The sequence below is a fragment of the Lepidochelys olivacea genome (assembly GCF_965140295.1).
Source record: "Lepidochelys olivacea isolate rLepOli2 genome assembly, chromosome: 12".
Classification (NCBI taxonomy): domain Eukaryota; kingdom Metazoa; phylum Chordata; order Testudines; family Cheloniidae; genus Lepidochelys; species Lepidochelys olivacea.
Window position 1 is genome coordinate 31708177 of NC_140422.1, and position 27773 is coordinate 31735949.

Below are 27773 nucleotides of genomic sequence, written 5' to 3' on the forward strand. Positions count from 1 at the left end.
CTCCAGAGACTCAAATGGGGTTACTGTGAATTTACAGCTACATACCTGAGAGCAGAGTTTGGCCAGTTGATTCAGTGCAAAAGATGCAAAAAACTTTCAAGTAAGAGTGTGTGTGTGTGTGATATGTACTACATGCAGTGTATCATTAGAGTTTTCCACATACAGTTCTTCTTGGGTTCATCATATACCAAGACAATTTTTCCACTGCTGTTTTATTACTGCATTTAGCAGTGAGTAACGCTTTTAGAATTTGTTCATTTCCACAAAAAGTATTTTTAAATAAACACCGATGCTTTCACCATATCCATTGAATCATCCCTGGCCCCTTCAGCAGATCTTTGGAGCAGCACGCATTTTCTTTTAAGCTCAGAGTTTAATATGTCTGGAAAAAAAAAGACTCTCAGAAAAACAGTTTACTGAACTTCCAAGTTATCCAGTTCAAAAACAAACACGCTTCTATCGCTTTAAATCTGCTTCCTCATAACCACAAACATGTATGTTTTTCATAAAGCTCTGGAAATTGTACTGGACCCAAGGGAAGGAACCAAGTGGAAACCCTGATACCTTGAGACTAGAACTCTACTAGTCCTGAGGTACAATGTGCTGTTTGTAACAATTATAATAATACACCTGTACTACCATTGTCAATGTGGAGTAGCCACATGGGGTCTCATTAGTATTGTGTTAGGACTGCATGGGGAAACGGATAATGGCCCATAATGAAAAATGCCAAATTTTCTATATAATAAAAATGAACTTGATTAATGAAAATCACTTTCAGGGAAAGAGTTACAGCGTTGTTAGAAATAAAAAATGATGTATTAATCCGGCACTCTTACAGATGGTCCCAACCTCCTGACAACTGCTATTCATTTGAGATGCTATTAGCATGCATAATTATGCTAATTAAGTTGTAATTAAGCACCAATTCTTCAGAGGGCTTTTTTTGTCTATCATTTAATACAACTCAGCTTCAAAGAGTGCTTAAAGCTTTACACAGTGTTTCATGCAAAAGGGGTTCCCAAGTTTCTTAGTAAAGATTAGATTTAGCAGCTGAGGCATGGAATAGGGCCTGTAATCTTTGTTTTGGTTAAAAGGAAACCAGTAAATACAAGCAGGGTCTGCCAATTGTTGATAAAATAATTAATACTTTCCACTCAAATAGCACAGTTCATACTGGGACAATTACTGAAAGGAGAAAAATGGAATAATTATCAACGGAGCCAATGCCAGTGGCCTATTAAGCCAGCCACCCCTTAATTTGAAAAGGAGAATTTACGGAGAAGTAGATTCTAGTAAACAGTAATAATCGGCCAGATTCAGTTACTCTTAATCATGTTGAATAGCACCTAATTCCAGGAGTCATCCCATTTACTTCAATCAAACTGCTCATGGAGTAAGGGGCTACAAAGGGAAAGCTGCACCAGCTTAATTTAAATGGGTTTTTGAACGGGTATAGTAAAACCACTGCCAATGCCTAAAATTTGAACACCCCTATTTCAGTTTAACTTAAACCTGTTCCTGACTGATTTAAAGTAAAGCCATTTTTACACCACATATAGGGGTTTGCACTGGTTTCACTATTCAGTTTAAATTCACAGTTTAGGTTATACGAATGCAACTTTCCTGTCTGGAGAAGGCCTCAGTGTTGGTAAGGATGTCAGAATCAGACATAACACTAATAATCCCCATTTGACATTTCCTTTCTCACCTTTTTGACTAGAACATTTACTAAAACTAAAAGAAATCTCTCATAAAAACAAGCAGAAGCCATACAAAACCTTGGTTCACAACTCCTGGCATTTCATTTCACTCCAAGGCTCTTTTGGAGCTATGCTGAGGTGCCCTCTGAAAGCTATATTATTAGAATTTCCCTCTTCCCTTCTTTTGGGGAAAATTCTGCAGTTCCTATTTGGCCAGAACACCACAGTCACACTAAGCCAAGGGGAGATTCTATTTCTAACCAATTCAGCTGATTGCTTGTCTTGTGAGCAAAGCTAAAATGGCAAGCAGCTTTTTTTTTAAAAAAAGGAGTTAAGATCCTGATAAAAAACCTTAAACTCTGTACTGTACATGCAAGTTGACACTACAAATATCCAAACTTGGCCAATTTCCTGGGACCTGAACATTTGGCTCAAATCCCCATGTAAGCAGCCTAGAGACCCTAAGAATTTTGCTTTATTTGAGATGTTTTTATTATCACCCCAACCCACATATAAAATACATTGCCAATGAAATAGATCAAGAAGGTGTGATTTTCAGGTTAAACATGAAGTGATTATCTATGCAAATAAATAAATATATAAATATATAAATAAAATCAAGAACATGTACAGTACCATCAAAAGTCCCCATATTTATCTCCAAATAAACACAACTGGTTGCTGTTAAGGAAATGGGCCAGAAGGGTTATCTGAAATAATATTATGTTGCTGACAACTTGGCTGCCTTTAAAAATTTTTTTAGTTATTTGTTCCATCGTCTGCTGCAATTTCAGATCAGACTTTAGCTTTTCAGTTCATTCAGTTCTCAAACACTGGAGCGGTCATTTGGCTCAGATTTCGATGAAACCTGCAAAAGCAGAAAAACCTGTTTGCCCTTCTGCCAGGATGCTTTTAACCTTCAAGGTTTTGAGGAATAAATTGGCAAATTGGAGGCAGAGTTTTAGCTTTTCCCTTGCAATAAAAATGAAAGTTAAAAGTGATCTGGAGTGTTTTAAACACTATTGAAAACGCCACTGTAGCAAGGCGGAGTGGACTCCCTCTGACACAGACAAGGAGGAACCACTCCCTGCCCCCTGGTGGGCAGAACCAGGCCAGGCCCACCCCTTAAGGCGGAAACAGAGGGACAGAGCAGGAAGTCTAAGAGGCATGGCCTCCAACTTAGTTAAGGGGGAGTCAGGGAAGGAGTTGGATGCTGCTGCCTTGTTGCTGGCCCTTAACCAAAGACTGAGCTGTATCAACCCCTGCCTCTTGAGGAGCTGCCACCCAGAAAACACTCCAAGTAATAACACCCTATGAACAGGGAGGGATAGGAAATAGCCCAGGGAAACCAGACATTAGTCCGATTGTGTTTGCTGAAGCCATGATCAGCATGTTTTGGCAAGATCCGCGCTGACCCAGTGGCAGGATTCCTTGCCACTGTCTGGGCTGGGACCCAGTGGAGTAGGGTAGGTCTGGGTTTCTCTTCCCTTGCTGCCAACCATACCCCTGGGGTGAGAGCCTACCCACCAGAGGCCACCTGTCCTACGTTTGTTTGCTGCCTGCTCCCGCCCAGAGGGCTGAGCCTGACCGTGATGCTGCTGCCATCACCTAAGAGGCCTGGCTACAGACTGTTACTGGTGCTGATCTCCTGTTGATCAGCTCTCAGCTGTTAGGTGGCGCTGCGAGGCACAATGGCCTCCCGCTGATGCAGACAGGGAGGAACCACTCTACACCTGCACAGACAGATGCCAGGGAGAGCTAAAAATCCCTTGAAAAGTATGGGCCATGCAATTACGTGGCTTTTATAGCAGTACTGCAAAGCGTAATCAGGTCAGTTTGCATGCACAGTGGTTACAAATACAGAAGCAATGATGGAAAATACATGCCCATTGCAATCATGCACATTTTGCCTATGAATCTGCACATGCAGGAATCTGAAAATCTGGCCCTGTGTGCTTTAACTTTGTCCTAAAATTAATGCAGATATTTAACATAGTTGGAGAAAAGCCACTGAAAAATGTAAAAAAATGTGAACACGGGACAGCCTAACCCCATTCATTCAACTGTCTGCTAATGAGAACCCCTGGTTAAACAAAAATCACTCATGTGACATATTCCTGACAGCAGAGTGCAGCATGCATTGCTCTCGTGCTCATCCACAACCCATTTCCCCGGATTTGCATTAAGAATCTTGCCATGAGTTCAGCTGCGTGCATGCCAGTGAAATCTAAACAGGTGCAGGGGATGCAAGGATTTCCCATACTCCAGTGTTTCTTTTTACAAAGCTGACCTTTCTACACAGCACCATCAGAAGCCACTTTAGCTTGTCAAGAAATTAGTAGCAAAGGTCACAATCCTGCAAAGTACTGAGTGCCTCCTGAGAGACGCTAAGTGCCCATGTCTCCTACTGAAGTCAATAGGAGTCCATGGAGCCCAGCAGTCCACAGGATTAGGCCTCATAAATCTGTGTGATGATCCCAGCTGATTTTCAGCCTTCAGGACTCTTACTGATAGTGGGTAGAATTTTCAAAAGTGCCTAAGTGACTTAAAAGCATAAGTCCAAAATAGCTCCAGTGTGATGATCTTCAGTGCATTCTGCAATAGACATCGGCTGATGGGGTTTTTGTAGAGGGCTGAGAGTATTGCTTCCCACAAACAAGGAAAGGGTGCCACTGAGTTTCTATAGGTACCTGCCTAACTGAGGTCTTGCTGAAATGATTACTATACTTAAATGCTGCTGGGATTTCATTATATGTATGGTATTTTTAAGGATTTGTTAGGGCACCTAGGGCCTTGGATGGGTATCTTGCTATTGTTTTAAATCTAAACAAATTCATTCATTCATTCCCATTGAAAGCCAAAGGGATTTGTGCTCTGAAGTCACTGAGCCACTTTTGAAAATCCCTCCCAGACAAGGTATCTCATCTAATCTGATCTAACCAGGACCCCATCACCACAGCACTTTTTCATTCTAATACATCTCCTAGAACTGATAGGCAATTAAACAACCTGAGGATGGGAAAGGAAAATAACCCCCTGCCCTTTGCTCCCATCTAGGCTATTGTCATGTGTTTGGTCTTTCAACTTGATTATTATGTCATTTAATAATCTGTTTCTTATATGTGTTCTTAATCATTGTTCCCATTGTTGATATTATGACCTCATGTGTGGGAGGGTGAAGGGGGAGGAAATAGCATATGTTATGTGCCATAAAGCAATCAAAAGTTTTCTATATTTTTTTAAATACCCTTTTTCTCATTCCAGCGCAATGTCATGGACTCTGAGTTAGGCATAGGGCCTACCACCATTACTTGGCTCACTATGGGACCTCAGCAACCATGGCTACTGTAGTTGCTGGAGATATCTAGAGAGAGTCAGAGAGGGTTCACTCACTTGATCATCCTATTCACTTAGCGTGAAATTCACCACACTACACACAGAGTCCAAGTAAACAGGCAGTGGGCCATATCCTTGGCTGCTGTAAATCAGTGAAACGGAAGTGAATTCAGTGGAGCTATGTTGACTTACATCAGCAGAGGATTTGACCCATTGTGGACAGAAAGAAGGGGACAATCCTGCATGGTGCATTGAGCACTATGGCCCTGGACCCTGCAAAGAAAGCACTTAAGCACATGCTTAAGTTAAAGCACATATCTGGCCCCAGTACATTGAAGCATGTGCTTAACTGCTTTGCTGGACCAGGGCCAAAGCACTCAGTTCCTTGCAGGATCAAGCACTAACAAAGAGAGGAAGTATAATACACATCTAGTTCTCAAACTGCAGGCAGCTGGCAGGCTGCCACACAGCTACTATTCTAGTGGAGGGGCTGGAATAACAGCAGTGCTGCCCCGCAGTACAGTCAAGGTTCTGAGCAAGCAAGGATGCAGTGACCCCTTTCCTGGCCTGCTCCCGGCCTCTACCAAATACTCGTCTCCACAGTGGTATATCTGGAGCTGGCATGGAGCTCCCATGCACAGAGGCTAGTCAGTGCTCTTTGTCATCCTGCACCCCTGGGAGGCAGAGTGAGAGTGAGTGTGTGTGTGTTGCCATAAATGTCCAGGAGAAAGTTCATCAATGTGGCACACTGATTTAAGTGTGCCCCTGCACAGTGTGGAGACCATGCTGGGGTGGAAAGGGACTGCCTGGGGCATGATGCAGCAGTGCAGAGTTTACACATATCCTCCCCCTGGTTTAGAGTCCATTAGGGACTCTACACCAGTGGTGCAGCTTAGAGCAGCCTGGTGGTTGCTCCAAGTTACACTGGTACCAGCTCTAAGAATCAGGGAGCCATAACTCCCTCTGATGCCTCCTCATCCCCTTTATGGCACCATGGGGAGCTCTGGCACCAGTGAGAATCTAGCCCTTACTTTCTAGGTGATGTCACTGAAGTAAATAAGATACCATTGTTTCCTGCTCCACAAGAAGATTCTGATTTTCCTGATTCTCAATACTTTAAATATGAGCAATTAATACTTTTTGTTGACAAAACTTGACGTAGTCTCCTATATCCCATTTTCAAAAGTGGCTTAGGCATTTAGCACCAGATTTATCAAAGTTATTTAATTGTCTAAAGATGCAGATGGGCACCTAGCAGAATTTTTTTTTAAATGCCTAAGTAGGTTAGTTGTCTAATTCCCATTGGTTTCAATAAGAGTTAGGTACCTAACTCATGTGCTTTTGAATATCCCACTAGCTGCTCATCTGCATTTTAGGGGCCTGAATGCCTTTGTTATGAGCCTAAGTCCCACTGACTTTCAATGAGACTTAAACTAAGTAACTTAGGTGGTTTTGAAATTTTTGTCCTAAGGGCCTAAGTCATGTTTGAAAATGGGAATTAGGTGTTTTTGAAAATGGTGCCATTTATTCCCCCCCCCACCCCCACTCCATTACATGACCTTCTATAGGAGTCAGTCAGCTCCTTAAATGGCTCTTTACTGAATCTTTACAGTTGACCTAGAAAACATATAAATGTTGTATGAGGTCCTTTCCACCTTGCAATGGGTCTTTTCATCTCTAACCCCTATGACTGTGTAAATGTACGAAAGGGAACAACTTTGCATTGGCACAGAGATACTGGATTATTTAATAGGTTTTTTCCATCTCAAACCACTGTTGATTCTAAATTACTTAGTTGTAAGGCATGTAAGCCATCTAAAGCCTTATGTCACCTATGGAAGAATGATTTGCAATGTGAATGAAATCTCTTTGAATGGAATATAATATGAAAGAGACTGTCTGAATCCTTTAACTCAGAATATTCAGACCTCATTTTGTGTGTTACATCAAGTCTGTTGGAAACATTCAAAATTGCATATAACTTGTTTGGAGCTAACAAATGTGTGTTGCTCTTTCAATACTAATTTTATTAAAGAAGTCACATATTTTTTGAATGTCAACATAAAAAAGAAAAACAAATCTGTTTACTCACTGAAGCATTTTGCCTCCCAGCTCCGACTAGGAACTCTAGATATACACAAAAATGTTTTGCTTCTTTAAAAAAAAAAAAAAAAAAAAAAGTATAAGCCCTTTTCCCCAGGTGTTCAGACAGACTGAAATTCAGGGGCAATGTTAATATGTCTAATTCAAGCCTGAGAGACCAAGTGAATGAGGTAACATCTTTTATTGGACCAATTTCTGTTGGTGAAAGAGACAACTTTTTGAGCTACACAGAGCTCTTCTTCAGGTTGTGTTGAGCTTGAAAGTTTGTCTCTTTCACCAGCAGAAGTCGGTCCAGCAAAAGATATTACCTAACCCACCTTGTCTCTCTAATATTCTAGGACCAACACAACTACAACAACACTGATACAAGTCTCGACAAAAATACAGATGGACTCTTATGTTGTCCAAGCCTGTTTGCCCATTGCTAGTCTGTTCTTTTGATTTTATTTGTTGTCTCTTACCCCACTATATACTTCCCCTAACAAGAAGAGAGAATCCCCTCCTGACTGCACCTAATAAAAATGAAATATGACTCAGCTGAACTTGTTTGAAGAACACACAGAAAACTAGTTTCACATGTAGAAAGGAAACAATGGGAAATAATCCCCCACATTGCGGTGAACCTGAGAAGGGTCACAGTATGTTCTACATATGCTTTGACTGTTGCAATTTAGGCCTGAATAGAAGTTGTTGTTATGATTAAAGATTTAGACAAACCATAATTGTTAGGCTAGCAGGAGTAAACAAGAAAGTGTGGGTGAGAAGCGGTTATTGCCAGGGAATGTTCATAAGTACTCCTCCCACCAGTGGTCCCCAAGCAGCAATCACCCTGCAGAATCCAGCAGAGATTCAGGATGAAAGTAAAGTGACCATATTTTTAAAATCAAAAACTTTTGTGATGAAATTCATATAAAAGACAAAATGGCCTCTTTAAAAAAAAAAAACAGATGCTGATGTTGCCAGTGCCATCTTCTGATTCACTAGCAAAACACGTGCATTTCTCAAAGTAGAGGACTTCTTCCAGTAGTTTTGTGTCTGATTGAGTGGATCATGAAACACTGAACAAGTGACATTAACATTCACTTTGAGCAAAACAGCAGCTTTCATAGTGTCCCTGTTCAGTCAGCTTTTAATTCCAAGCACTGTTCATTATGCTAAACACTCATCCACTAGACTGTTTGCTCCTGGTAAACACAGAACAAATATTACTCAGTAGAACAATATGTCTTAAAGAAACATGAAAACCTACAAATGTTTTGATCAGTGAAATGATATTTCAAGTTTCCCGAAAGACATTCTCAGGACACTGGGATATCACATGAGAAACTGGGACTATCCCAATAAAATCAGAACAGATGTTTTTTTAGATAATAGAAATGTAGAAGCCAAACAATGAGCTGCTTTTATAATATGGTGCAAATCACAGAATCATAGAAATGACACACAGAAAAGTATTAAGTCCTCTTGCCTGTCCCCTTTTCCTTGAAGGTTTGTTCCCTAGAATATATTTTCTAGTGCAGCGGCTGATCTACCTTGAAGACCCCAAAGCTGTGGGTTTACCACATATGCTTATGTGACTAGTGCTTTCTGTCAGCGAGGCCTCTTTACTTCAGTAGTCACAGGTTGCCTGAGCAATCCTCAAACAAGATATGTGTTTTGTTTAGAGGTGGTTGGACTAGATGTATCTAGTATCTGATGGTACCAAATGAATTACCTTCAGCAGAACTATAAAATTCCCAGTGTCACTCAGTGAATATGGCAGTCAGGGTGGTATTGTTCCAGGGGAACTATATTCAGAGGTGTCACACTGGGAGTAGTTACATTAGTTAGTAACTAATAACTAACTGAGGTTTCTATATTCCTGGTTGCCATTGTCCAGCTGTGTGATCTGGGAACAAGCACCTAACCTCCCTAGCCTATCCATCTGTCAAATGGTCCAATTATACTTAATGTGGATAACCTTAAAAAAACCCAAACACTTGCATTACCACAATATTAATATATACAGTAATAAATTGTGATCCTTTCCTATACCCAGGATAAATAATATTCTGGTGAGGTGTTTATATCCTGGTTTGGTTCCTTTTTAAGGGCTTCCCTTATAGGGGTATTTTGTTGCTTAAATAATTCATGTTTATAAAGTATGTTAAGATCCTCAAAGAAATGGTCCCACATAAATGCAAAGTATTAAATATTTTGTTTTCTTCCCTAGAAGAGCATCCAAAACCTGATAGCACTTTGTTGTTCGTAAGGGTCAGCGGAAAGAAGGAATGCCAGCCCTACCAAGCCTCCAAAACCAAGAGAACTTCCCAGCCCTATATTTTCACACCATAAGTAGGATAAAAAAAAAATCAAGTATTATATAATGCTATGGAATCTTGACAATAAAAAGGAGTCAATCAAATAAGCCAAGCAGAAATCCCTTAACTGGAAATATGAGCAATGAAAGACCTAACCCTCTAGCCTGACCTAAAATTAACAGATCTGTCAAGTTTAAGAGCCAGCTTTCCTTGGAAAATAAAAGTACCCTTTTCTGAGCCACCCCTTAAAGGAAATTCATGTGGCCAGAATAAAGTTTGCACAGGGTGTTAGTGACAGTTAATGTATAAACCAACAATGTTTACTCAATATTATATAGGTTTTGCAACACACCACAGGTGTAAATTAGCTTGATATATTAGTTCTGTGCTGAGAAAGTGAGACTGTCACTGAGACCTGTAAAGCACAGCAGGTATTTCCCTTATGGAAGAAAGATAAGGTTCTGGTCAGAGCAATAAAATGCAGTCCAACGTGCAATGCTGCACATATGAGACACAATCAAGGCTGCTTTCGGATACACATGTACAAAACTTCCACTGACCTCAGAAGCAGCTGCACATATGAACCCTTATTTCCTTATCCCATTCCCATCTTTCACGCCTATTCCAAAGCAGTTCCATATGCAGGAAGCGCCCTCCCAAAATTCATGTACGATGACTCCACCCTCTACTCATGCAAATCCCTCCCACAGACTCTTTGCTTCCAAAATGAAAAATTACCGGACCATGACAGGAAAAAGAAGTACAATCGATAAGTACAAGCAAATCATTTCAAATGACTGCCATGCTCTGGGTCTTGTCTTGCACTCTCACCTCTACAGCACGAGCTCTCTAAGGGCAGAAACTGTGGTGATATTTGGGTCATGCACAGCATCAAACACACCATGAATGCTTAACAAATGATAAATAATAGGCCAACCCCTCAGCTGAAGTTAAGGAGTGCTTAGTGCACCTGAGGATGGGGGCTACAAAGGGGAAAGAGGGTGCAAAGTTGATCTTTTGACTAAGGGCCACTCCGTGTGGGTCCAGGCCTCAGAGAATATTAGAACAACTTAGTGGCCGCTCTATTTTGTTCCAGCTGCTGACTGCAGGGATGCCCTGGTGATTAGTCCATGTTAGCAGCCAAGGGTTGGCATGGGGATGGTGGGGCATAAAAACCTCTAGGCTATCCAAGGATTCCTCTGAAAAAGGGGAATCTTTAGTGACCAGAACTCAAAGTAAAACTCAGAGTGTGTGAGCGAGCTCATGTGGAGCGAAAACAAAGAAAATGGCCACTTGAGACCATGGGAGTTGAAACTGTTGAGTGTTGCACAGCTTCACTGCTATCCCATTCTGTGCATCTACTGTCCTTACAAATGGAGGATTATCTTCCCAAAAGGCTCTTTTCTACCACCAGAGCAGCACGAAGGAGCCATAGAACTGTCTTAGGCTATGTCTACATTACACACCACTTGTGGTGGCAAGGTCAGTTGCCAGAGACTTCTCCTGTTGCTGGGGAAAGGCTCCAGCAGCAGGGAGTTGCCAGTCTTTCCCTTTGATGGAGGGAAGATTCTAGAAGCGGGAAGCTGCCAGAGCCTTTCGTCACAGCCCAAACCTTTTCCAGCAATGGGGAAAGGCTCCAGCAGCTGTGAGGCAGTGGGACACCTCACGGCTAAAAACAGCAGTGTAGACAGGGAGGCATGGCTCCGGGGGGGGTGGGTAGAGAGCCATGTGGGGTATGTTTTTCCAGCCTAAAAAGACAGAGCCAGAAGTAACAAAAGCATAAAAAACTATTCAAGGAGCATGGAAGATGCAGTGATTCATCAACAGGATGGGAAGCAGAGATTTGTGTTCTCTACCCTGCTCTGACACAGCCTTCATGAGCGACCTCCAAAAAGTCACTTCACTGCTCTGTGCCTCAGTATAGCCTCCTGTGAAATAGGGATAACAATGCTCTCCTAAGCCTCAAAGCATCAATGTGAGACTGAATCCATTAATGTTTGTCAAGTGCTTTGAGACCCTTGGGTGGAAGGTGCTATCTAAGGGCAAAGTATTATTACTATTTACAATTTAAAATAATACTATGCAACTTGATTTATTATACAGAGTTTTCCGACATCTTCCACTCACATGGACCCTTTACTGTCAGTGTATAGTCATAAATAGAACAAGGGCAGCTAGACATTCATTTAAAATCCAGACTCTGGACTGATCAGTCATTTATCAGTCCTGAAAGCATCAGTGTAGCCAGAAGAAAGAAATCATTACAGCCAAACTAATGTGTGTCATGTGGTTATCATCACTGCACAATAATAAACAGCAGCAACAATAACAAAACCCTATTTGAAAGGACTTACAAATCACCACAGCTACCGAAGAAGTACATTACATTGTATGCTGTGGACTGACATCTTTTCAAATGGCTGGTCTCTCTCTGATACCGTGATAAGAAAGAACACAATAGAAACCATTTACCTGCCAGCTTGGGTATCTTTAATTGTTACCATGCATCAGATGGCACAAATCCATACTGGAACAGAGGGTTGGTGGGTTCCATATCTGACAGACAATGGATGTTTTATTGCTTTCAGATCTGAAGTACTGTATACATTATACTATAGGATTGGTGTCATCTTGAGAAAAATGTGTGCACTACAGGTATTCCAACTATCATCCAAATATATAATTTTCTTTACAATGGTCCTGCTATCTCCAACAAAGAGATGCAATGCTTTGATTGCACGCTTTATTGGAAGTCATCATTAGCATGGTTGTCATAGCACCAATTTGACTACAGAGCTCAAAATGTATATTTGCTGAACAGATAAGTGTTACCACATTCTTCCACATTTCTACTGTCTGACCTTGTGAAATGCTCTGCAGATAGTCTCACATATGTACTGATTTTGTTTATGGTTGCATGTTTGACAAGGCAACATGCCAATCAGTTTGAATAGATCTTTTCTCCTTTTTCCTGCAGCATATCATCCTTCAAATCACCTTTATAATTCATATCTTCTTCTTTATCATTTAAATTCTATCAAACTCCACCCTCCATAAATGTACCCTTTCTGCTTCTTGGTTTATTTCAGAATAAAGGTTTCAGTTTAATGTGTTGGGCAATAGGCTTTGCAGTGTCAATATTAGAGCTGGGGGGAAATGGGGAGAAGGGGGAATTACCATGAAAAAAAAAAAACAGTGGAAAAATTTTACTCTGTCAAAAAACACAACCTGAAAATATTTTGGCTGAAAACCAAAAATATTCTGCTTTTGATTTTCTTCAAAGAATTGTCATTTTTCAGAGGAAGACAGACATTTTCCACAACATTTTTCATTTAGTCAAAAATCCAATTTTCCATCGAAACAAAAGTTTCAATAAAAAACTTGTGGCCAGCTGGGACCAATATATTCATGCCGGCAGCACTTTCACTCAGACTGATGACAGGGTTTGGGTCTCACACAGGGACTTGGACTCTTGCTGACTTTTGACACTATACTTTAGTTCCAGGAATGGAAGACGCTTTAGTACTGTTAGAAGTGCTATCTTATACAGGAGTCAATATTATTAATTAATAATGTCCTTATTATCCACATCTGTTGGCAGCCAAGGTGGCAATTAAAGATTCCAGAGCATATTTTGGAAAGAGCAGAGGACAGGACAGAACCCTTGGCTCCTTTTGAAGTCAATTATATTTGAGGGTGCTCAGTACTTCCTAGAAGGAACAGGTCCTACCACATATGTTCTAATGTCTAAGGCTAGGAACTGAGCTATTTGTTGAGTGCATAACATTTTCTATCTCTATCTGCACAACAGCTGCACTATGGGAGTCTATCTCATTGCTCTGTAAAGCACTTCAGCTCCCTTAGAGAATGAAAGGTGCCCTACAAAACTATATTCTGTCCTGTAACAGTCATTCCAGTGGCAGTCCTCAGAAGGCTTGTCTGATTCCTAGATGCCATGTAGTTTGTTAACTGTGAGAGTCAAGTCCTGGCAGCACTATGATGAAAGCATGTGGCATCAGACCTTAACAACGTATCAAACAGTTTCTTAACTGCTAGTGTCCTGCATTATAGTTTAGAATGCCATTCCATTCATGGCTTTAGTCTGAGCAGCTCTCTCTGCTTTTAAATTATCAGCACTATTTTTGAATTTCTTTCTTAAGTATTTATGCACCAATTAATGATCTTAAACCATCAGCACTGTTCAGAGAGGGGATTAACAATGGCTAACACAATACAACTAGTACCAATAATCTCCTCTGATTAGTTAGTATCATCAGTGGAGAAGGTTTCAGAACTAATGTTTGAATTAACTGATGGCTCTTCAGGAAAAATAAGACCTTGCCCTACCTAATGGGACTTGAAATTCTGAGCAAACAAATTCAGAGTCCAAAGAGGAGGCAAGGTGTGGAGAGTGGCGAACAGATCATTAGACAGAGACTGGAGGCAATAACCTCAAACTGCATTGAGAGACATATTCTACACTCACAGGGTTCACATGGACAGCCCCATAAAGAGAACTGGTGCAGGGTACATCCACTTTAACAGCAAGCAAGAAAAAACTTCTTTACTTGTTCTACTGGCATTGGCCAAGTCCTCCTCCCACTCTTGTGCACTGTCGGCTGACTGGGGCCTGGTTACTATGCTGAAAGTCATACCACCTTGTAATGTACTTGGCTCATATTAGAGCACACAGCAAAGCCAGATGCGGCACAAGCTCAAATCAGAACTCATTTGGAGATTTTCTATACACTACCTAGGCACTGGCAGGAAGTAGCGCTGGTATTTCATTTGGTGTCACTCTTCCTTCTCATTCAGTGTCAAACCAGTGCCCCAGCATGGTGTACAGTAGTACTGTGCTGTTAGGGATGCTAACTTTTACATGAGGCATAAAAGGATGGTCCTGTCCAATTGCAGTTAATAAAGATCTCAGGGCACTTTCCTAAAATGAGCAGTATTAGCCCCAGTATTATATCCACATTCCACTGCAATTAATTATGTTTTACCTACCTAAAACATGTATCTTTATTTCCTGTTCTTCACCATTCTGTGATGTTGATGTGCTTTATTAAACAGCTGCTCTGCTCCCTCTGGAATTGGCTGTATTGCAGAAGTGATTCCTGAACTGGTATGTCCCTTATTTACCTGAAAGCATTGTAATGATTAATGAGCTAATGTTGGCAAAGCATTTTGAGATCCTCAAATGAAAGATGTATAAATTATTGTTATCATCGGTGGTCCAAAGAGAAGAGATTAGATCAAATTATCCACCCAATAACTCATCCTTTAAAAAAAAAGGGAATCCAGTTTTGAGTAATGAAAGTATTTTTACAATATTTTCAATCAGGAAAGTTTTGTACATTCCAAATGGTCAAAGAAATATTATGAGAACTGGTACATAAGCAAAAATTCAGTCCAATACAGAAGTTTTGACAACTAAAATATAGGAGACCTTCCAAATAGGTTTGTGCCTAGTAAACAGGCAGTTTATCAAATGAAAAACTACAGCAAAATAAGACAAGAAGTTACCTGTTTCTGTTTTGGTTTTAGAATGATTGACTTGATCACATCATCCTTTAAAGTATCTCAAACACTACTGTGATGAGTGTGTATAAAATAGAATAAAATATAGGCCCAGTCCTGAGCCCATTGAAGTCAATGGCAAAATTCCTATTGATTTCAATGGAAGCAGGATCAGACTTATCTGAGTGGAGAGAAATATATTAGTAACAATTTATACATATTGCACTGGTATCTGGGCCCCACTTCGACAAGGTGCTTAAGCACATGCCTAGCTTTAAACATGTAAATAGTCCCATTGAAGTCAATGGGACTACTCAGGTGCTTAAAGTTGGGCACATGCCAAAGTATGCTGGTGGATCAGGGCCATAGGGATGAATAAATTGCTATAATCTCTCAGCACAACCATTGTTACTAGTGGGTCATCTTGGTGATTTCTTAAAATTACATAGAAAATGTAAAGCTGCTGAGAAATCATGTCTATTATGTTTTTGTGCCAAGTTTGTGCTTGAAAGCGAAAGGAGCCCCTTTGTTAAGCTCTAAACATATCTAATCAACACCAATTTGCACACCCATCAGTGGAGCCGTTGCTTTTCTGTGAGAATTTTGCAGAAAGCCAAGATGCAATTTTTGAATTCAAGGGCTGCCTGTTTAATCTCCTGGTTGTTCTGCTTTCTTCTTCTCATTGAATGTGAATATCAAACTTCAACCATTATGATCTTCCTTCATGCCAGCACTGTGATCCAACAGCGCACTAAACCAAATGGAGTCCACCGGAATCCAGACATTCACTGTTCTACTCCACAACAGTTCACATTGCAGATTACAGGGCCCACCCTGCACTCTGCTCCCACTGAAGTCAAAGGGAGTGGAAAGCACTCAGCAGAACATGTCTGTTGAACGATTGGGCCCTTTCATATGAAGGGCTAGTTTATACATCCCTCGTGGACTCATACCCATGCTGTATACAGGGAGCTACCAGAGGGAACAAGAAGAAACTTCACTATAAAGCGAAATTTGAAGGAATTTGGAATTGATCCTGACCAATGGGAAATCTTGGCAAGTGATCATAATAAGTGGCACCATCATCTCCATCAGGGTATCAAAGTCCATGACAGGGGCTGGCTCCTTGAAGAGCTTGAAGAGAAAAGAGCCTGTAGGAAGCAAGCAGCTCCCAACCAAGATACATACATTTGCAATACCTGCCAAAGATCATGCAAATCTCTCTTTGGACTATTCAGTCACATGAGACACCAGCTACATCATAGGCTGCGATTCCCACCATCTCTCGTAGATGAAAAGATGCCAACAACAGATGGGTGAGCATTTACTCACCCAAGGTGTCTCACTTTCTTAATGCTCCAGACCATGGCAGGGGTCCAGGATTGACTTTACTGGATCTATTCATATGACAGAGTGCTCATCAATATGAACTAAAACAGGGTGGAAAGGATACAGTGATGGTTGCCAGGGGGAGTAACATTTTAATCATCCTTTCTTCACTCTGTGCAAGGCAGGTTCCATTAAACCCGCTCCTGTATTATCTTATTTATAGAATTCATTTGTTCACTGACCTCATAAGCACAATGAAGGCATTGTTAAACTGTTTTAAATGATGGAGATAAGTGGATTATTTTAACGCAGTGGTTAATTGTATCTCTGATTTCCCTTTAACTTCTTAAAAGCAAACATATATCATCATCTTCAAGAAATGTAATACGGTATCACAGACTTGATCTCTGTGTCTAGTTACAAAGGTTTAGGTTTAATGTATGCCAGCCTTGCCTGGCTTTTTCTATTAAGCAGTTAGTAATTTCACCAATAACATCCTTACCTAAGCTAGATTCAAACTGGCTGTTATAAGGTGAAAAGCTTCATATTCCACTGTCGAGCCCTTGAGCGGGCATTCTGGCTGCTCCCCCCTGTGTCATACTTCTGAGCTTTTGTATTCTTTTCTCAATTTACAGCAATTAACACAGGCAACTTCCATTCACATCGCTAGAGAGTTCTTAAATCCACGAGGGAATAAACAGACACTTAGCAGTGAAATGCAGGATTTATAGGATTTAGACTATAACAAATTTGTTTAACTTTTGTTTCCCCACATATTGCAGTTATCCACGCCTAACAAAGCAGGTATTTTGGTCCTGCACATGTGGCCATTTTAGCTGCTTCACTGGTTACAGCTCAGGAACCCACAATCAGATCTGCTACAATGGATCCCTGAACTCTTGCAGAGCTTCACTGATGTCAAGGGGTCTCTGTCTGAGTGTACAGGTCCAGGCTATAAGAGCCGACTGCACAACTGAAGCCTTAGTATTCATTCATTATTTGTACGTACACATCTGATATTGCATGCATAAATCAGCGTGCACAAATATTTGTCCACCACCACCTGAAAATTTGGCCAAATTAAGCCGCTGGTGTAAACTTGCATAGCTCTATTGAACCCCGTTATCTTCAGTGTAGTTATATACAATTATATATTATTATTTAAAGTTTATATTCTAGTAGCTCCTAGATGCCTCAATCAGGTCAAAATATTTCATTTACATTTTATTGCAAACAGAAAATGTATTTAACAGGCTCTTTCATTCAACAGTTACAATAAAACAGTCATAAAATTTGAGATTTTACACAACACTGATACTATTGTGCAATCATATAGTCATTTTCTGGTCCTAAACTTTTCAAGGACTAGATAAATAATAATAATTTCCCAAACTAACTGGCATTTGGGTTTATAACTGTAATCCTACATACACTGTAACATTCATGGAAAGCTTTGGATATCACTTTTTACTTACTTTTGTATGTTTTATGTACTTTTTAATATACTGCCTAAATCATGCCATGGAGGAGTATGCTTGAGAAGGCTGATACTGCAAGGGCAAAGGCCAGTGGAAAAAGGGCATTAAGTTTGATGTCCTTTTGAGAGGACCTGCTTAATTAAAAGATGGCCTTCATTACATGAGGTTGCAGAAAGCATCATTTCAATGGAGTACATAGGGAAAGTTTCTCTGACTGTGACAGTCCTGCCAAAAATCTAATTAGAGATTCATCTGGACATATATCAGTGTTATTGTGTGTCAGGCAGCCCCAGTGTATCAAGCCTAAGTGGAGTTTTAATGGTTCAAATCTCTCTGTCTAAACATCGTAAAATAGGAAACAAATCAACAGACGAGAAACGCTAATAAAAGAGAGGTTTCAGAGTAGCAGCCGTGTTAGTCTGTATCCGCAAAAAGAAAAGGAGGACTTGTGGCACCTTAGAGACTAACAAATTTATTTGAGCATAAGCTTTCGTGAGCTACAGCTCACTTCATCGGATGCATTCAGTGGAAAATACAGTGGGGAGATTTATATACATAGAGAACATGAAACAATGGGTGTTACCATACACACTGTAAGGAGAGTGATCAGGTAAGGTGAGCTATTACTAGCAGCAGAGCGGGGGAGGGACGGGGGACGACCTTTTGTAGTGATAATCAAGGTGGGCCATTTCCAGCAGTTGACAAGAACGTGAGAGGAACAGTGGGAGGGGGGGAGAATAAACATGGGGAAATAGTTTTACTTTGTGTAATGACACATCCACTTCCAGTCTTTATTCAAGCCTAAGTTAATTGTATCCAGTTTGCAAATTAATTCCAATTCAGCAGTCTCTCGTTGGAGTCTGTTTTTGAAGTTTTTTTATTGAAGAATTGCCACTTTTAGGTCTGTAATCGAGTGACCAAAGAGATTGAAGTGTTCTCCAACTGGTTTTTGAATGTTATAATTATTGATGTCTGATTTGTGTCCATTTATTCTTTTACGTAGAGACTGTCCAGCTTGGCCAATGTAGCTGTAGCTCACGAAAGCTTACGCTCAAATAAATTTGTTAGTCTCTAAGGTGCCACAAGTCCTCTTTTTCTTTTTAATAAAAGAGAGAGATTTACTGTAAAATAACGTTCATTGTATTAGGTCTCTAGAATTAGGGAAACAGAACCAAGTGTGTCAGTCAGAGAGTTGTGACGCCCTGTACAGCAAGATTATTTTGTCTCTAATAGGAGATTCAGCAGTGTTCACCCCTTCCAACTAAGGTGATTCAGGAGGTGATCCTCTTACTGAGCCAATCCCCCAGCATGCTGTTAGGAAGCAATGGGCTGTTAGAGGTGCCAGCCTTCAGAGGAGAGATCAGTCTGGGATCTTGGATATATATATATCTACACTCATTACAGTGCCTGGAGCACACGCCTCAGTCACTGTGCATCTTCTACGGTAAGCTGTGAATGCTCTGCAGCAGCCTTTGTTTCCTTCAGTACGCATCTTGTGAGATGACACAGGCCAGATTTGGTAGTGGCAAAATCAATGTCAAGAAACCCAGGTTTTCACCTTCACCAGTAAAACGTAGCTAAATCCTTCAGTATAATAGGTAAGAGCAGAGCTGAAGAAGACTTCCCTCTTCGTTGGCTGGAATAGATTGCAGGTAAGGCTAGTTGGGACTTAAAAATACACTTTCTGGTGCGGTTGAGATTGTGGCTGAATTTGTAAACAAATGTTCGGTGGCTGCTTTTCTGCCAAGTCTCACCCAACAGTCCATTTTAACCCTCTTATTATAAATTTCTGAAAACAGATGTTTACAATGGAAATATTTGCATTTAAGTTCAGCTGCTACTCTCCTATGTTATTTATTATTGTTTAGTATTATTATTTGTATGAGATAGCATGTAGGAGCCCTTGCTGTGGAGCAGGACTCCATTGTGCTAGTCATTGGACACAAATCAAAACGTTGTCCCTTGTTCCAAGGAGCTTACAACCTTAGGAGGTACATTGTCACTGAGACGGTGAAAGAACTGTATTTTAAAGGAACACATTCATTCTTATGCAATGCTATAGTTCATATGGTAACAAACCCAAACATTATCTTGCCACCACCTAAAGTTACAACTAACCAATTTTAAAATGCTACCCTTTCCATTCTTAATTTGTCTGCATCTAAGAAGCTATAATGATTGAGCAGAAAACCTACACACCATATCCCACTCTTATAATGCACCCATCCAACCAAAAAGTTAACATGTTTTTTGATATCCTGGGTGAAATCCTGTCCTACTGCAATGAATGGGAATGTTGCCCCTTGCATTTGTAACTGTCCATCCTGTGTCAATTGGACCAACACCACAGAAACACAAACAAGGGAGGGAAAACCAATAATGTGCTTGACACATAAAGTGCCTCTGATAGTTGTAGTTTTCAAACAAAAATCATTCATCCTTCCCAGGGGGTTAACACTTTGTTAGCCTTGTCAAACTGGCATTTTCCAAATGGACAGCCAAAGAAGTGCCTGTATTGTCTCATTGTTACCTTGTGCTCCCCCTGTCTGTTTGTTGTACCACCTGTTGTCTCTTGTTTTCTATTTAGATTGTGAGTTCTTCAGGGCAGGGCCTTTCTTTATGTTGTGTTTGTACAGAACCTTGCACAATAGAGCCCTAAACCATGATTAGCATCCCTAAGGATTACATTATAAATAAATGATATGTGTATAAAAGCAAAAAAAAAAAAGTTCTCTAGATTTTCTGAGTATGGTCTCCAATGACTTCCTCGAAGAAGGTACTAATGGAGTGAAATTTTTCCTATGAAGTTTAGAAGCTGAAAAGTTTTGGCATTAATATAGAAAATGTGGAAGCAGAGAACTGCTCATCTACCCATAAGTCTCATAAGTATTTATTGACCTGCCCTTCCAGTAGCCTAACAGAAGATGTATGTTGGGTGTGCATCCAAAAATCCCATTGAGTTTGATGGGAGTATCAGCTACACGTAACCCCTTGGGGTTTAGAGAGCATGGCCCCTTTAAATCTTTTTCCTAAGTGGGGAGGAGAAGAGTGAGAGAAAGGAGGGAAACTCCAGGTGGGGCGCTGGAGCTGGAGAGAGGGAGAAGGGCTGCAGCAAGCAGGCCCTCCCAAAGTGAAGCAGCAGAGAACCTGCCTGAAGCCTGGGAAGGACAGGGCAGATGATCGGGGACACGCCAGGACAGGAGCTAGGAGGAGCACTGTGCCAGGGGGGAATCGCCCGAGAAGGACAGGCCAGAGCTGGACCCAGTATCACTGCTGCCCAGAGCTGCATGGGGCTGTGAGTTACTGGGGCTTGTGACTCTGCATTGGGAATAAGGAGGGAGACTGCTAGCTAGTTAAGTGGGGAGGTGATCGCTCTGTGTGGCTTTGCAGAGAGCAGGAGAAGAGGGCACCGGAGGGGTTTGTTGGGGAAAGTTCACTGGCACTGAAGACGACCAGGAGCACCCAAGATGCACCACTTGGCTGGAACTTTGCTCAGGCCTCCTGAACTCTGTTTGCAGACACATTGCTCAGTGTCTGCCCTTTCAGACTGTGCTACCACCGGGCCTGTGGGCCCTTGGTTTGGATGCAACCCTGTTCTACTGCTCCCCTACATTTCCCCTTGTTGTTTTTCTCCTCTTATTCCTCTGTAAATAAATATTTCCCTTTCTTATATCCATTGTACTTTTTTGGTGTGTGTGTGGTCACTCTGGGGATTTGGAACAGGTGGCCCTGGGGTGGAAGGGATTCTTCCTGCTGCAGTCCTGCACGCGCCTTCTCTTGGCCGGAGCTGCCTGTAGGAGCAGACTCCATCTTGGCCACGAGAGCGCTAAAGTTACATACATAAGGAAAACAGGATCAACCACCTAGTGCCTAGGGTTTAAGCTGCCCATCACCTGTGCAGTGGTTTACTGAAACAGTCATAGTTAGCAAGAATGTTGGTTCCTGAAACTAAAACCTGAGTGGGGTTATCACAGTGAAAGAATAGTATTTTAAAGGAACACATTCATTCTTATGCAATGCTATATCATCAATTTTGCATGAGCATAGCACACCGTGTCAGAAATTATATCAGCTCAGCTAAGAGGGACAATGATACATATGTTAGTACAAAACATATGTTATGTTTTATTTAAAGTTTGCCATAAATATTTTTGCCCTGAAGCAGACTTTAAAATGAGCAGCCTCTGTAAGGTCTCATAACAAAACCTGTGTTCAGAAAAGAAAAAGAGGGTGCATCTACTCCTAAATGTCTAACTTCATCTTAAAAAAAAAGCCAGGATATTCACTGATAAAGCTGCTACTGTATTCTGAACTCATACTTATGGAAGAACATACAAGGCCACATTTTCTGCCATAGTTTATGTTCTCGCAGGCAAACTTTTGCTCCTCCAGGTAGCTGCCCAAGTAGCACATTGCTGAGAAAAGTAAGACACTATGTTACAGACTATGAGTGCTTGACATTGAACACAATGCAATCTGGAAGGGAAACTAGTACCCCAGCCTCCAAACAAAGAGGGCATGGTCAGCAGCCCTGACCCCACTACAAATCCCAAGGGCTATCCTCAAGAGCTACCAAATCCCAAGGGCTACCCAGCTGTGTATCCACTCTGCTCTGGTCAGACCCAGTAGTAGTTGACCACAGCAGGTGCAGAGAGTTGTGCAAGTGGCCCAGTAGAAAATGTTTCTACTGAACTGATTTGGAGTAGCCATTCTAAAACTCAAGCAGCTTCATGTCCTTAATAAGGGCTTGTCTGCATTTACAGCACACCAGCTTGCCACACAGTAATTTCCCATGTGGACACTGCTACAGCACAAAGCCCTGGAAGCGTAGCAGTGGGAAATTACTGTGTGGCAAGCTGGCACGCTGTAGATTCACACCCTTGCTTGTCATGCAGTAATTTGCCATGTGGACTAGCCCTAAGGCACATACTGCACATTTGGTCCTGAAAGTGTTGTTGATTATAGGACACATCTCTTCAGGCCAGCTTGTAAAGTGCTTTGAGAGCTACTGATGAAAAAGCACTACAGAACAGCTAGTATTATCATCATTCAGCACAAATGACTTATGTTAAATTTCTGGGAAACTATGTCCACTTACAAGTCAGTCAGCTTGTCTATATGACTCATTTATTGAGCAAGTTGATGGGGCTTCTTTCTTGAACTCTGATACAAGTTTGAACTCTTCTGTGAGCTCACACACAATGAAAAAAAGCAAGAAAAGCTAAAAATAATTTAGAGCATCTTGCCATTTGTGTTGCACACCCTTCAAGCACTAAATCACTCTTGTCATTCTCCCCATTTCTGCAAGAAACAGTATTAAATGGTTCCAGAAGTCTAACCCAAAATCTAACTCCTAAATGTAAAACGGCACAGAGTACACAGTCCTTTATGACAGGTTTCAGAGTAGCAGCCGTGTTAGTCTGTATCCACAAAAAGAAAAGGAGTACTTGTGGCACCTTAGAGAAAGCTGTAGCTCACGAAAGCTTATGCTCAAATAAATTTGTTAGTCTCTAAGGTGCCGCAAGTACTCCTTTTCTTTTTACAGTCCTTTATGCAATTTCTAGCCACTAAACAAAATTAAAGTATTATAGCTGAGACAGATTTGGCTTTTCATACACTATATGAAAGCAATGATCAAAGTGTTCTGAAGGTAGTTTTAATTAGAATAAAACAATGGGACCGATTCTGATCTTACTTCCACCAATATAACTCAGGAGCACTGACTCCGAAATGAATGGAGTTATACTAGGACAAAGCCAGTGAATGAGAGACCAGAACCATGGCCAAAGACTGAAAATTATAGCTCAACCTTTAGTGTTACAAATCCAACTTCAGACAGCATAGGTCTGATCTGCAGAAATGCTGAGCACCCACAACTCCACTCGAAGTCAGAGGGAGCTGCACATCCTCTGCACACCTGAAAATCAGACCCAAGGGGTAGAATCCTGCCCCAATTGAAATCAATGGGAATTTTATCATTAATTTCAGTGGGCTGGGATTTCACCAAAGGTGTTTCAGTTTGGGCTCCCAAAAATTTTGGCACACAAAAAAATCACCGGTGACTTTTGAAAAGTTGTTTCCATGTTTGTATTTTCTGGTATAAAAGGGCTTAGAAATGGTCTCATTTGATACCAGTCCCTGACCAAATCATATTTGCTTGAGCTACACTGCATCCCAGTGTAACACATAGGTTCCTCCCAGTTTACCATTCATATTCCAGGTGTTCCGCATGCAGAACTCCCACTGACATCTAGGCCTGATCCAACTTCTACTAACTCAATAGGAGTCTTCCCGTTGACCTCAGTGGAGGTTGGTATGGGCCGACAAGGTGGCTGCAGAATCAGACATTTAAATAGTAAATCAACTGAAGATGATGGATTTCTCCATGAACTAGTCACCAATAAAATTAAACTATCTAATCAGATAATGATTAAAAAATACAGACAAAAGCCTTATCTTCCCTTAGTCCATAGTTGTCTTCTTTAGCCACACCCAGACTGAAGATCTAGGCATCATTCATTGCAAGGAATATTCAAGCTTCGGCAGTCCCTCTGTTTTTTGTATCATCTGACCTAACAATGCTTTTCTCTTTCTACCTGGCGAAAATAAATATTCATATCACTCAGATATGCAGCCGTGCTAGATATTTTTTAAACACTTGTAATTGTATATTTGATGTGCAACCTAATTAGACCGGAGCATCTTTAATTAAGTGTGTCTGCCCCAGTGGAAGCCACAGAGTTCAACGCTAATAAAGCTGATAAGGTTTGTGTTTTTCAGACTTCGTTTATTTAATGCCTCATCCATGTTAAGCCAATCTGTAACATATGGGCAGTTCTCCCACTGTGGATTTATCATTTGGGTGTTTCTTTCTGTGAATTGATGCAATCAAACTCCTGCCAGTGTTAATTATTTTTCTCCAAGAAGTAAATCCCGAAATTTAGCAAACAAAACATCTGTTATTTACTGCAGATGACACGACATAACAAATGCAGTAATTCCAGAAGGTTTGGGAGAAACCAGAATCATTCTGGATTGTGCAAAAGACCTTTCAGAAAAGTTCTAGATTTGACAAAACAGTATGTCATTTTTAGAACTTTTTCCTAAGAGAGCAATCATCAGACATGAAACAAAATCCATTTTTAGAACTAAGCATGTTAGTATACAGGCCATTTCAGACTTTAGAAATCTCTTATGTACAACGCATGTTTGCTTAAAAGGAGAGGGCTTGTGGGGGGGGGTTAATTAGCCACTGGAACAGATTATAGAGGGATATAGAATCATAGGGCTAGAAGGGACCACAAGGTTCATCCAGTCTAACCCCCTGCCAGGATGTGGGATTTGTTGTGTCTAAACCATCCAAGACAGATGGCTATCCAGCCTCCTTTTGAAAACCTCCAACGAAGGAACTTCCACCACCTCCCTAGGCAGTCCGTTCCATTGTCTTACTGTTCTTACAGTTAGGAAGTTTTTTCCTGAGATTTAATCTAAATCTGCTATGCTGTAGTTTGAACCCATTGCCTCTTGTTCTGCCTCTGTGGCAAGAGAGAGAAATGTTCTCCATCTCTTTTATGGCAGCCTTTCAAGTATTTGAAGACTGCTATTATGTCCCACCTTAATCTCCTCTTTTCCAAACTAAACATACCCAGTTCCTTCAGCCTTTGCTCATAAGGCTTGCATTTCATCTCTTTGTTGCTCACCTCTGGATCCTTTCCAGTTTCTCCACATCCTTTCTATACATCAGTGACCAAAATTGGACACAGTACCCCAGCGGAGGCCTAGCCAGCACTGAGTAGAGCCGTACTATCATCTCCTGTGACCTACATTCTATGCCTCTGTTAATGCAACCTAAAATTGCATTTGTTTTTTTTTTGCCACAGCATCGCAACTCCCAGATCCACCACAACTCCCAGATCCTTCTCAGCCGTGCTGCTGCCAACCCAGTTTCCCCCCTCCATTCTGTATTTGTGCATTTGTTTTTTCTTCCCTACGTGTAGCATCTTACATTTGTCTTTGTTGAATTTCATTTTGTTGACTATAACTCAGTTCTCCAATGTATCAAGATCACTTTGAATTTTAGCTCTATCTTCCAAAGTTTTGGCAACCCCCGACCCAGCTTTGTGTCATCTGCAAATGTGATCAGTATGCTCTCTATGCCTGCACTAACAAAGATGTTAAACAAAACCAGGCTCAGAACACATCCCTATTGAACTCCACTTGAGACCTCCCTCCAATCTGATATCCTTCCATTAATAGTTACTCTCTGCTTGTGATTGTTTAACCAACTATGTATCCACTTAATGGTCGTTCCACCAAGCCTGCGTTTCTCCAGTTTATTTATCAGAATGTCATGTGGGACTGTGTCAAAAACCCTTGCTGAAGTCCAGATATATTATGTCCACCTCATTTCTCCTGTCCACCAAACCAGTTACCCTGTCAAAGAAGGAAATCAAGTTGGTTTAGCAATATTTGTTAGTAAATGCATGCTGGCTGCCAGTTATCACCCCTTCATTCACCAGATATTCTCAAGTTGAATGTTTTATACATTGCACTAGTAGTTTCCCAGGTATCAAAGACTGATCTCTTGTTCTCCCTTTTTAAAGATGGGCACTACATTAGCCCTTCTCCAGTCTTTCAGGACCTCTCCTGTCATCCATAAGTTTGAAAATATTATATGGCAAATGATCCACCACTTGGGGTTTTAAAATCAAGACTGGGTCTTTCTAACAATATTTTGTTCAACCACAAGTTATTGGTCATGATGCAGGAATCTTGAGGTGAAATTTTATGGCTTCTGTTATGCAGGAAATCAGAGTAGATGACCATAATTGTCCCTTCTGCCTTTAGGTCTATGAAAAGGATCTCTCAGCAATGGACCCTTTAGCACTGTAGTTGGTGTTTCTCATCTACACTCAAGATCCTGAAAGCGCTCTCTCTCTCTCTCTCTCTCTCATTGTGAGGCAGTTTGGGTAGCGGTTAGAATACGGGACCGGGAGTCAGGAATTACTAAATTTCAATCCTGGTTTTGCAGCGACTCATTTTGTGGACTTGGTCAATTCACTGAACATTTCTCTGGCTCACTAGATTAGCTGGTCGATATTCATGCTGCACTTTGGAGGTGGAAAATTGCTATTGCTCTCAACCCTCATAACTCTAAACATCTTTTTCTTTTCTTTTGCTTTTTTTTTTTCCTCTTCAGTCTCACCCTCTCAGTTCCAGGCTCACAATCACTATTCTAAGTCTCTCCTCTTTTTTCATATCTCCTCCTTTTGCAAGTGACTCACCTACCATCAAACGTACCATAAGAAGCAATCCTGTACTGACAGGGGGAACAAACTAGTCAACCTATCAGGACTTTTCAATTTCTGATTTCTAGGATTCCTTTTACACCACTGCTGCAGGATGACAGGGATATTGCCTTATCGTCCAGGGCCTTATAGACATGCTGCCTAATGCTACTCTGCTTATTTAAATCCCCCCCTTTGAGGACCTACCTCCACTGGGAGGCCTACAAGAAGTGAGTCAACAAAAATACATTTGAACCTGCTCCATCATGATAAACATATGCCTTTGTATATGCAAAGACTACAGTCTTATTGTCCTCCTGCCCCATCCTTATTGTTCCCATAATTCTATTGCCACCATAACCGTGTCCCTTCCTCCACTATACTTTGTTGCATCTGCCCATCTCCTTCACTGCATCATGCCTACACTAGGATTGTATGCTCTGTGAGTCAGGGGTCTTGTCTATCATGTGGCACATTGCACACTGCTGGGTGCTGCTGTAATATAATAAATACCATTTATATTGCTCTGCAATGAATTACATAAGTCACTTTATCTGCCCGTTTTCCTAGTCTCACCAAGACATTCTGAATTTCATTGCCCTTCTCCATCCTTACAAAAACCTAATGTAAGCATCAAATGGCTGGTATTGACCTACTGCCTGGCAGCAATTTATTTAGGTTTGCTGTTATTTATGGCTGTGTGTTTTCCCCTTTCAC